The following is a 12,363-nucleotide window of genomic DNA, read 5'->3' as shown; positions in this document are numbered from 1 at the left end:
GAGCTATTTTTGCCAGACTTTACTCTGCAATCAGAGTAATTGTAGTAGAGTAATTGTGATCTTCCACGACTAACCAACAGAATGTAACCTTTGACTGTCAGAGAACTGGACCATAATCAGCCAACTTAGTGGGTATCAGTCCAAAAACAATTCATATCAATTGTTTTTATTGGGTTTCAGATCATTGCCATTCTGCTTTAGTCATAAACGGGATCATAGCTTTCAATCCTCAGTCAAAAGTCATAGCTTTTGAAACAGTGGAACCTTGAAATCTACATTGATGTTTGAGGATCTCTACAAACATGATTTGGTCCTGTTTATAAGAAAATGTGTCAGAAGATCCAAAACATAACCTCAGAGTTTGTAATGTAAACTTTGCTCTACCGCAAGGCACTATTCTGGGCATGCTGCTTTTCTGTATATACATCCTTTTGCATAAAACATCACTTCTACGATGATGATACTCAACGTTATATTTCTGATAAAACTGAGTGATCACTCCCACTCCCTAATCCCAGCGGCATCTATATCTAAAGTTAAGTTATAGGTGTTGCTAAATTCCCAATCCCAATAAAAAACAGCAGCTAGGCACACATATCTCTTGTCAGAGGTGATGACTGAGAGCTGATGTCCATTGTCATTTCTATATCGATCATTTGACGAACGTTTTGACCAACTTGGTGATCCAAATGTTTAACACAAACATTTTTATTTTGTTTCTTCTTTGTACTATCAGTATTTATTCTTTGTTGACACCTCTCTACTCCCATCGCACATCTGATAATGCAGGTTAAGGGTAACCTTATCTTTATTTTGCTTTTTCCATATTTCTTCCCTTTTCTCACTGAAGGTCTTAGTGTAGTGTTGTCTTTGTTGGAATTAATTGTTTCATAATGTGGCTGTTGTAAAGCCCTTTGATGTTGTAACTGTGATTAAGGGCTGTTTAAATACACTTGACTTGGACCACAGAAAGTGATATTTCTTATTTTGGGGCTGTCCTCTTCATGAGCATGGTGCCAAGATCTCTAATACATAAAACACTGAAGCATTTTAACCACTCTGCTCTATCACAACCTAAATTTCTGTGTAAAAAAGCAACAGTAACATTTACCATTTGATATAGGCATTCAGACTGAAAAAGTACTTACGTATAAAAAAGCAAAATGTTGGAACATTTTTGCATTTTATCCTTTTAATTCCAACAGTAATACAGTTTTGTTTGCACCTCCCTTTCCATCCATGTTAAGATTTCAATGACATTAACACATGTTTTCAGCAGTGCACTTTCTCATATAAATTGCGTAGTAGTTTACCAGAATGGTGACTGTAGATTTTGTTCATTTTCCTTTTGCTCCATTGTTTCATCTGAGATTTAAACCCATTCCCATAACCCATTCCCTATTCAACAGATAAGCGATGAAATAAATGATTAGAAAGAGCAGGCAGAGAAATAAAACAGGTAACAGACAAGATAAGACCGCTAACAAGTTTGTCTTTTGTTGAAAATGTCAGAATGTTTAATCTTGTATTTTCAGTAAATTTGTTCCTGCAACCTGGCTGCTTTATTTAAAAAAAAAAAAAAGGTATTTATTGGGAAGCTGCTTTTCGAAATTGGCACTCTCATTTTGAATTGTTTTTAGCAACTAACAACAAAGCTCAACAGAAGCCAAAGTAAACGGTCTCACAGAAAGATTTAGGGGTACAGCAGATTGAAGCTATAGATGTTCCTAGAAGAATGTCCTTTACAAAGCTGATTATGCTGAAAATAGGTAGTTTGTATGTGTTGTTGACATCATAAAGTGCATGACCTCTGCTACCTTAAACTACGAAGATGTGAAACTATAAAGATTTTTCAAAACACATTAAAATGAAAAAAGCCATAAGGCTCTGCATAAAAGAGGATTCAAATATTCTTAGTATTGTGGAGTATGAAGGTGGAAATTTGTGTAAAAGCAGAATGTAAAAGGTGATAAACACACAGAAAGGAAGCTATACTTATATATGTAATCTAAAAAGAAATATAGAAGCCCTTTTGAACCCTTTTCTGTTTGATGATGTCTAGCCATCTTCTTTTATGTTGAGGGTTTATCCCCGATAGCCATAACTGAAGTACTCTTGTGTTGTGGGAACAGTAAACCTCCCGTAAGTGTTCTACATGCTCTAAAAGCCTTCGCCCATAACTCTAAAGCTGTTCCACACAAAGCAACTCCATGTTCCTAATGGAAAATATCGCCTGACCCTCTCCACTGATGTGGTCAATGCAGCCAATGGTTACACATTGCCTCCTGGCAAAAACCGATGATGAATAGACTTCTGTTTGGTGAGGAACTTTGACTGTGTCTGACTCCTCTGGGCTAAAACACTGTGTTCTTGCTTTGTTGGTGTACAAAAAACAAAATACTGTACCATGTAGATGCAGGATACAAGGTACAATAAGATTTATTTGTGAGGAAGTTTAGTTTTTGCAGGGCCACCGAAGAAAACACATCACACACAAGGGACAACAACACATTACAGATTGATGAGACGACTACACTGAATCATGGAGGGATGCTGTATTTCCCATATTAATCCAACAAGCTGTCTTCTGAAGGGGGATACATGAAATATTAACCTCGATTTTCTGTAGAGATTTTGAAAGTGATCACTGGTTTGTACAGAAAATGGCTATGATAAAAGTTGTGGGAGAACATTTTGAAAGCTGAGATTTGCCTTTTGTACCACTAGAAACTTACCTTTTTTGCAACCACTATCTCGTAAAATAAGGGAAGCCAAAGACGAACCAAAATTAGAAAATGCAGGTACAGGTAGAACCTCTACAAAAGGTTGAATAAAAGTGGAGGAAATTTAAATTACAGGAGTACCTCAACATTTTAAAGGAAAATCTTCCAATTTATTTTTTTATTTATTTTTTCCAAATTTGATCTCAAACAATAGAAGATAATTGTTTCATTTTCAACATTTGACGGCTAACTAAATCCTCAACCCTTTTGTTGATCGCATACCAATTACATCCAGACGTTTACCTTTGACCTCACCTTTCTAAAGACGCTTTCTAAAGAGGGTCTTTGGTTATATCTTTCATCCTATCATAACAATATTGTATCAAATGACTGTAATCTCACTTGTAGTCCCAAACTCCTTGATAAATAACACTGCAGCTTTACATAACTTTTAGCCATGGTTAGCTTGTCCTTTTGGCCCACAACCAGATTCAGTCGCTCAGCACCATGGCCATCAACAAACCTCCTCCCATTTAGTCAACTGTTTCCAGCAAATTGGACAAGCTAAGTCTGCACAGCATAAAATAACGCAGAGCTGAAGTAAAGAAAAAGATAAACAAATTGGAGCATCTAGACACTAAGGATATTTTTCCCAGAAGTTGCTGGAACAAACCAAACCAAAAAGATCAGATAATATTTGACATATCTTAATCAGCTGACTAGACACACAACTCCAGTGGGATGCCCATGTTGCTCTGTGCCTACTGGATTTGTAAGACCAAGTGTTTGCTGTCACATTAGCCAGAAAGAACTAGCTAAGCCAGGCCAGTGTTTCTGTGAGTTGATTTGGAGTTTTTCTGCCCCCCTGTGGTCAAAATGTGCTCAATCCAGCTTTAACATGGTTATAATCAATATCTTTATAATACTATTCGATCAAATGAAAGAGGTTGTCATTGTGATGACACTGTGATTATCGTCTGACTCTGCAGCTCCTCTAAGTGCTACAGAATATTTTAGTGTCTTTCAGCTCAAGCACCGCCCCATCGCTCAGCGCTATGTAATATCACACGTTTTGTTGATGTGATTGATTTACTCTTTGAGGTGAGGTGTGTTCTTTTCACAGCTTGTTTCTGCTGCCCCAAGTGGCCAAAAAAAAATATTATTGCAGGTTTGAGGTTAAATATTAAATAAGCAACTGAGCACAACATTTTTTAGCAAATAGTTGGTATTTTAAACTGGTATATAATGCAGTTTAGTGATGAAATTCACAATACTATCTGTACATTTACCCGTTTTTTCTGTCACTAAAACTGTTCAGGTTGACATGTAGTCCTTAAAATGAACAGATGGTCCTCAGTTGGAAATGCAACCATGTTAAGGACACTTGTCTTAAGACTGAGAGAAATAAAAACATCTTCAGTCTTATCTTCAGTATAAAGGTTCTTCTAGTCCTTGCTTACCCCAATCTCCAAACTCTCCTTGATTTTCATTTTTGTTTTGTTTTAAAATCTTGCATGAGACTGGGAGGAACTCAACATTTTTCATAAACTCTACAGTCATAAAAAAAGGGGGTGCCATCAATTCTAGCTAATGACAACACACGTTTGAATTTTTTTGTCACAGCAAACTAAAGCTGCAACCTTGCATGTGAAGTCGCTGTTTTAAGTTTCACTGTTATATAGGTTTATTCAGCTTTAATAACGCAATAGGTTTTGTTGATTAGTGTTGTTGCCTATATTGACACACAGAGGTGTTGAATCTTTCTCAGGGTGTCTGCTTCAATCTGAGGATTACCTTGATGGTAATACAGGACAGAACATTGGTATTGAGTCATAACAAATACTGTATGACGGAAATCTATTTTAATCAGCACAATGCATCAACACGTGGGCTCCCCTGGAACAATCCCGATAGGATTTAGACTCATGCCACACGATGAGATCTGACATGTTAAGATGCCGGGCACATACAGCTGTGAAATCAGATGAAGATGATGAGCAGGGCAACCATGTGCTGAACTATAGTGATATGAGCCAGGGGATTATGGGTACGGTAACTGCAGGGCAGGCAGTGCAAGAATACACAACTGGGATGGAGATGATTTACAACACGGGACTGATGATGGTTGGATGATGGGTAAATCGATGGACAGATCATTGTATAAATAAGTGAATTGGAAGTTACATGAACAAATGCATGACTGGTGCATTGCAGTGGCAGAGCAAACTATTTTCTTAGCCCGTCCAAAGAGTGCAGTGATAGAAATTGGACCTGACCATGCCAGAGGCTGGAAACGAGACGCACTTGCACACACATGGAGGAACATCACTGAACCTCAGAAGGACAGTTTTTGACGCTAGCAAAGTTAGAGGGCCCGCAACACACAGACACCCGAGACAACCTTGTGGGCCTCGAGTACAAGTAGAGTCGACTGAAACAGCCAGACTGCATGTATTAAATATTTAAAAGCTTAGACATACAGTTTATTGGGCATAAATAAATAAATGATAAAACTATTTTGGTTCAATAGTTTCGTAGGTTACAAATAACCTGAATAGGAAAAATTTAGTGCAGAAAAGGAAGGAGTGGATTAATTATTTCATGAAGATTATTGGTAGTTAGTTGTTCAGTTATAAATATTTTTAAATCAACAAATGTTATAGGGCTGCAACTAATGTTTTTTTTAAGTTATCCAGTAATCTGCTGATACATTTTTCAGTTAATTGTTAGGTTTTTAAAATGTCACTATTTCCCATTAAATTGCATGTTTTGTCCAATCAATAGGACCTGAAATAGGAGCCCTATAAAATAGATTCTTTCGCCAAAAGAAATACAAAACCTAGAAAGCGTGAGACATCTGACAGGAGAAACAGCATCCCATTTTCCATCATGAATCAACATTGTTTTCTTGTGACCATGGCCGCGATCTTTCCCTAAACAAGTAGTTTTAGATTCTAACTCTAACCACACTATAATAATAATTTGTCATTTAGTTTGGAGAACTTGTTGCATAAACTTAGTACAACAAGACACCAATGAATGCTTAAATGTATGCATGAATCGAATAATTAAGACTTGATTAAACTAACATTCATAAATGGAAGCCATTTGCAGTCTGCCACAGTCAGCATGTCTCCAATATTATATGCATCTCTATAAGTTCGTAATTTTGTGAGACTGGACCACCAGGACCATAGATATCATAAAGGATACATTTTGAAAGTGTTTTTGTGGACTTGGTCTGTTCTGTGTCCAGCTATTTTTATCTGTTACTACACACTGGTTTGACACTGTGTGCTCATTATCTACCAACCTTTTTTTTAGGAAGGAATAATTACGAACTGGAGAACTAGAGGGAGCATAAATCATCTTAGCTTGCAATAAATAGATGGTTTAAGGAGAAAATTGATCTCTTAAATATGAGCATAGTGGTTGTGTCATTTGTAATGTTTTGTCTTGTTTTGTCAGTAATAAAATCTTAATAGGAAAAAATTTAGTTATTGCACAAGTATAACAAGGAAACAAGCAAAAAGACAGAGTGCAACAGTAACTCCCATCCTCCAATACCTCTCCCACAACCTAAAACAAGGATCTCTTGAAATCTGAAGGATATAGTAGATGATAATACAATACAATTGTAATAAATGCCAATCTAAGATCATTTTAAGAAGCTGGAATGGCTAGAATGGCTCCAAATTAATAATGTCAAGAAAAATGGGATCCCACTGGGGTTTTCTTATAATTGAATGTGGAAATTTCCAACAGAAAACTATTTTTTTTCCTTCAGTTCCTTCTGGGAAAAGACGCCTTTTCAAGATGACCGATTAAGTGCTGATGCATCTTGTCTCTGTCCTTGTTGCTAAACTCGTAGCCACGCTGTTGCTAGAGACCACCTGTCAATCAAACGGTTTGAGTGTGACTGTTTTGGATTTTATGTAAATTAAGTTTTTAGGCCTTGGTGTAGCATGGCCGCCCACTGTGCTTAATGATCATACAGAACACATACAGTATATACAGCGATTTCTCTCTCTCTCTCTCTTTCATACTCTCTCGTCCACACACACACACACACACACACACACACACACACACACTGGCTGCCTCCTAGCTGAAGCTGCCAGTGTGGCAGAACCAGTTGCTTTGACAAAGGACACAAGTTCCCCTGGGTGTCAGTAGGACTGAAGCCTTGATGCCCTGAATATACTGGAAGTGTCACTGTTTGCATGTGGGTGTGTGTCTGAGTGTCTGTATTGTGTATGCAAAAGGGCCTGTGTGGTCTTGTTGTTCTGTACTTGTTAGGACCAAATGTGCTCACAAGCATAGAAAGGCTGAATGTTTATAGTGCATGTGAAACATAATATGAAGCTCTTATTCAGGGATCACATATGTCCATGTTCAAATGGGAATTTAGTAGCGTTTTCTGGTAGATTTAAAGATCTTTGATCAAAATCTATATGAGAAAATCCTGGATTTAGGTATTAAACACAGATTTGAACAGATGTGGGAATGTTCAGATATAAGGGTGCAGTGCAGTTTAGTGCTGAGCAAGATGGAGATCCGGTGTCACTAGAGTGAAGTAGTTTAGCTTAATGAAGCTAAAGTTCAGTGGAGTTGTGCTAAAACACTGCTAAAAACTGGTAACTCAAGTTCTTTGCATTTCTCTTTTTCCCCCTTTTGTTGTATTATCAGGCTGGTGTTTGATCTGGTGTTTGCACAGATGTGTTCCAACATTGTGCCCCATTCTTTTCAATGAATGTTGTTCACCAGGAACATACGGCGAAGAGGTTCTTTAGGCTTCCCCTTTTTTTGGCCTGCAAAGCTGAATGGCACAAAAGTAATGTACTTACTTTGTTTTATTGGACTTACAGGTACCCTGTGGAATTTTTGCCCCCTAGTGGCACCATGGACAGATTATGAGACAATAGTCCACTGGGCACGGACATGTAAAAGGTTCCCCTCACCTCTTCCTTATAGGAACAACACACCAAGACTACAAATGACACAGCTGTTTGTGTCTCTTTATGGTTGTTTTGCATCAGTCTGTAGTCATTTTGCATTTCTTTGGAGCTGTTTTGAGTCTCAAATCACAGACAACACAAAAGAAACCAGAAACCAGCGATGAAGCTGAGAGAAAATTGAGACAGAGCCAGAGACGTTTCTGTGAATGAGGCTGAGCCATCTAGTGCACATGTCTGTATGAAATTATAATGGGCCATTGCATGCATTAATAAAAAGCTGGGCATTGAGACAAAAGCCTCATTTATTTTTATCTGCCGACATGAAGTCCTAGACAAAGCGTCAAACTACCGACCCTTTGCAGTTTTCTCTTTCATTCACCCAGATTATGTAAAAGCCTAGTGTGTCCTGCAGGATGGACGCGGCCACACAGTGGATTGGCTGCTCACTAAAACTGACATTCCTCATGGCTGCAGCACCATATGTGGAGCTGCTCACTTAGCCCATGCATGGCTGGCTTTCATCATTAGCAAAGAATAATACAAAAAAACCCCACTAATTAAGCCTTGCAATTTCATGCATTTCTCTTCCCCCCTTAAGTAAAGATCCAGCGGTTTTCATGGCTACATAAATGTGTAAAATACAAGAAAAATCTGAACAAGTAGGAAAATACGAGACAAATCAAGAAGCTAAAGTCATGTCAGGACAGTCTCTGAATTAAAACAGTGTGAATTAAACTGTCCAACCTCAGCAGGGAGCGTTTGTGATTTGTAATTCTTGCCATCGTCGTCGTTATGTGTAATTTGCATTCACTGAGGCATACTGTAAAGTAGCATAAACCACTCAACTGTGGAAAATTGGAATGAACCCTACAGCTCAGGGTTTTTAACAGGGACATATTTTAATGAATTTGTTTTTTAAAAGTACTTTTTCAGGACTGCTCATAAAGTTTGTTAAATAAACATGTTTTAGTGTATATTTTAGGAACAAATGTGAACTCTCTTAACTTAGTTAATGTACTGTACTAGTTTGACAGTTCAGGCTTTTTAGCCATGCTAATGGTAGTCAGTCACTTTGGACATTTTGGTCCGGACTGAAATATCTCAAATTTTAAAAATGTTTTGTATTCATGTTCCACAGAGGATGAATCCTACTGATTTTGGTGATCCCCTGACTTTTCCCCTTGCGCCATCTTTGTCCAGTACTTTGGCTAACTATCTGCAAAACTAATGGCATTCAGCCTCAGCTGTACTTTGTGTTTAGTGCTAATCAGCAAATGTTAGCATGCTAACACGCTAAACAAAGATGGTGAACGTTATACCTGCTAAACATCTGCATGTTAGCATTGTCATTGTGAGCATGCTGCCATGCTAGCGTTAGCATTTAGCACAACTATTTGAGTTTTTGTAAATTAACTCTTGAAGGAGAGGCTGTGATGTCCTACAGTTTCGCCTCTCATTGAACATATCTTGTGGGGTGAGGAGGTGGATGTCATTTTAAGAAGCTGCTGATGCATCTGAAAGAGTAAACATTCATGTAAAATATTGTGGTCTGTTAGTTATTGCCTGTTCGCCAAAACAAAGCGAACAAATACCTTTGTTATTCGCCATAACAAAGACTAGATAATTGAATTTGCCCTTTAAAGAATTAACCTATTAAAATATATAGTAAACCCTGGTCATAAGAACGTAGTCTGAGGTTTAACACAAGACAGGAGATTGTAAACAGTAAATTCATTCTATTTAATGCCATTTTGTTCATTCTTTCATTTAGTATCATCTGGTGTGTGTATGCTTGTGCCACTTGTGTGCATTTTGTAATTAGTGCATCTCACGGTTTCCTTGTTGAAATATTTTGGGCGTTAAATATTTTGACTCCAGCTGCAGTTAACACCCCTCTGAAAGTGGATCAGTCTAAGATAAGCCTAATAAGGTCAAACAAAAGCACAGACAAATCACACTATATATCTACACAGTGATGAGGTTTGGCCTCGTTTCACTGGGCCTGTACTTGATTTGTGGGCTCTGCTGGAGGAAGACATGATCTGAAGTTGGTTGACTCATAATCTTGGCATTGCCAAAGGACAAATAATGTTCTGCAGGCTGCTAGCTCCCCTTGGTGGAGAGAGTCGGTACACAGAAGTAATCATCTTCAGTAACCTGTTTCTAGTATATGTATATTATATTACAGATAATAAAACATGTAAATTATCTGTTACAGCCATTAAAATCAATAAAATAATGCAATCAGTATCAGATCACTTCATCTTAAAAGACTGAAAACCTTCAGCTTTAATCCAGTATCAGTAAGCAATATCAATTCAAAAGTGAGATGGTAAAGTTCTCGTTGACATCTAGAACTTGAGCTTATTTTGAGCTAAACTCAAAATAAACCCCAGAAAAATTAGTTCAAACTCAAATACCAAAGACCAAATGTCAGACAAAGTCAAAGAAGTTATCCTGCAGTGTGGTCTTATTCAAAGCAGAGGCAAACGTTAATCCTTTCACTCTGCATCTTGACTTCAGGACTTTTTCTTTTCTGATTTGTTTCTCTTTTTTTTGCAGAGCATCATACAGCAGAAACACATTAGCATACTGCAATGAACAAGGGAGTAAAACTTGATTTTTGCCATCAACTCCTCCTGGGAGCAGAGAGAGTGAGAAAGCACAGCTCATCAAGCAGAACTTCAACAACAAAGCAACTACAGCTGTAATAAACTGATGTTTCGGGGCTAATGAGGATCATTTTTAACAGAAATGTTCATGGTGGGAGTAAGAAATTAAACATGAGCACAATGTGTAACATCCTGGCTGGAAATCCTTTGGGTTGCTGGCAAGTTAGTAGATGTTAATGGACATTTTCCATTCATTCATCCATGTTCCAATGCTAATCCAATCACAACCTGCTAAAGGTAAATATCAGCAACCACCATGTCAGCTTATACTCAATTGAATGTTGTTATTCTTTAATAACACATTTAAAGGTTTTCAATTGTAAATTCATTTATTATATTAACTTCAATGTAAATATTAATAGTAGAGGGACAGACAGATACATTTAATCCCAATGAACTCTGGAGTGTAAATAATCGAGATAAAGTTTCTTTTCTTAAACATACAAGTCAAAATGGACAAGAAAGCTGGAAGAATATGTGTTAATAATGATAGTGAAAAACTTTATTTATAGAGCAATTTCCAAAACAAAGTTACAAAGTTCTTTTACATGGTTGAAACCAGGATTAAAACATTTCAGGAGCCAACGAGGTATATAAATTAAGACAATCGAAAATATTACAAAAATAAAATACCCAACAATAATATCATATATCAAATAACAATAAAACTGATAAGACACGTTGTGATTTAAAATTGTCACTGATTTGCAGGGTATAGCTTGAGCTGCAATGATTTTTTGGGTAACATAATCAGCCTACAACAGCATAAAATGAAGGTATTACAACCTCTGTATCTGTTATGCAGTTTGCCGGCCAGCCTGAAAACTTTAAACTCCTTTTCGCCAACTTTCACTGCTTCTATAGATGCTGCTCTCTGCCTTTGTGGAGCAGAAAAGTCCCTGTTCTCCTTTTTCTCCAGCGGATGATTCAGCTTTTTCTGGGGGATCCTGAGGCGTTCCCAGACCAGATGGGATATTTAGACCCTCCAGCATGTTCTTGATCTTCCCTGCTTTTGTCTTCTCCCAGGTGGTCAAAATAACCGCCACAGGGAGGCGTCCTGAGCAGATGTCTGAACCGAACTCCCATCAACAAAAGAAAACACTGGTTCTGTGTGTGGTAAATTAATTTTATTTCATAGATCTGTGACCCCAAACAACTCTATAAAGCTTCTCAAAAGCTTCTGGTCTTATTGGATTATTTCAGTAACGACACAGGTACAGTACAGATCAAAACGTTTGTTTATATACCTTTTTTTGCTAGACCTTTCCATATTGAGTAATTTTTGTGTGTGTGTGTGTGTGTAAAAGTATTCACTCCTACTTGGAAGTGTTCATGTTTTATTGGTCTATTGTTCTGCTTTTTTGACACTAATCAACAGAAAAAGACCCTTTTTAATATCAAAGTAACATCTAAGTGATCTAAAGTGTCAAAACAGCCACATTAAATATACTTTGATTCAATGTTGTAAGACAATAAAACATGAAAACTTCTCAGCATAAACTTCACACACAAGCTGTGTCCCAATTCAGTACTACATACGGATTCTAAGCAGGTTTTAAGCGTATAGTATTTGTGGAAAACACACTGGAAGTACTAAAATCAGCATGCATACTAAAAACTGCTTGATTTTCTGAGTGTGCTGTTGATGGTGATGGGGTACAGGAGAAGCTGCTCACAGCTGCAAACAATTAAAACAAATTATGGGTGGTGGTGAGACAGCTGGAGGAAGATTATGTAAAACAAAAATAAAAAAAACTATTTTGCTATCTTTTTGTGTGTTTAATTGACAGTAATGTTCTAAAGTTTGATTGACATCCAGCGGCCCACAGTCTGCAGATAGTATCTAGTATGCAGTGGTGGCATGTTTATTTACTCAAGTACTGTACTTAAGTACAAATTTGAAGTACTTGCACTTGAGTATTTCCATTTTATGCTACTTTATACTACTCAACTACATAAGATTTTACGTACAAAACATAATAACAATGCATCGTGTTTTATAAGTTCATC

The 12,363-nt window shown here is 37.3% G+C and overlaps 1 protein-coding gene across 1 annotated transcript in view; it reads left to right on the top strand.

Annotated features, from left to right (window-relative positions):
• LOC122871803 (fibronectin type III domain-containing protein 4-like) overlaps positions 1 to 12,363 on the top strand; it is a 59,314-nt gene that overhangs the window by 16,054 nt on the left and 30,897 nt on the right. The gene's annotated exons all lie outside the window — the stretch shown is intronic.

The sequence above is a fragment of the Siniperca chuatsi genome, linkage group LG24, assembly GCF_020085105.1.
Source record: "Siniperca chuatsi isolate FFG_IHB_CAS linkage group LG24, ASM2008510v1, whole genome shotgun sequence".
Lineage (NCBI taxonomy): Eukaryota > Metazoa > Chordata > Actinopteri > Centrarchiformes > Sinipercidae > Siniperca > Siniperca chuatsi.
The sequence above is the reverse complement of the archived record's forward strand: the minus strand, read 5'-3'. Positions and strand labels throughout refer to the sequence as shown.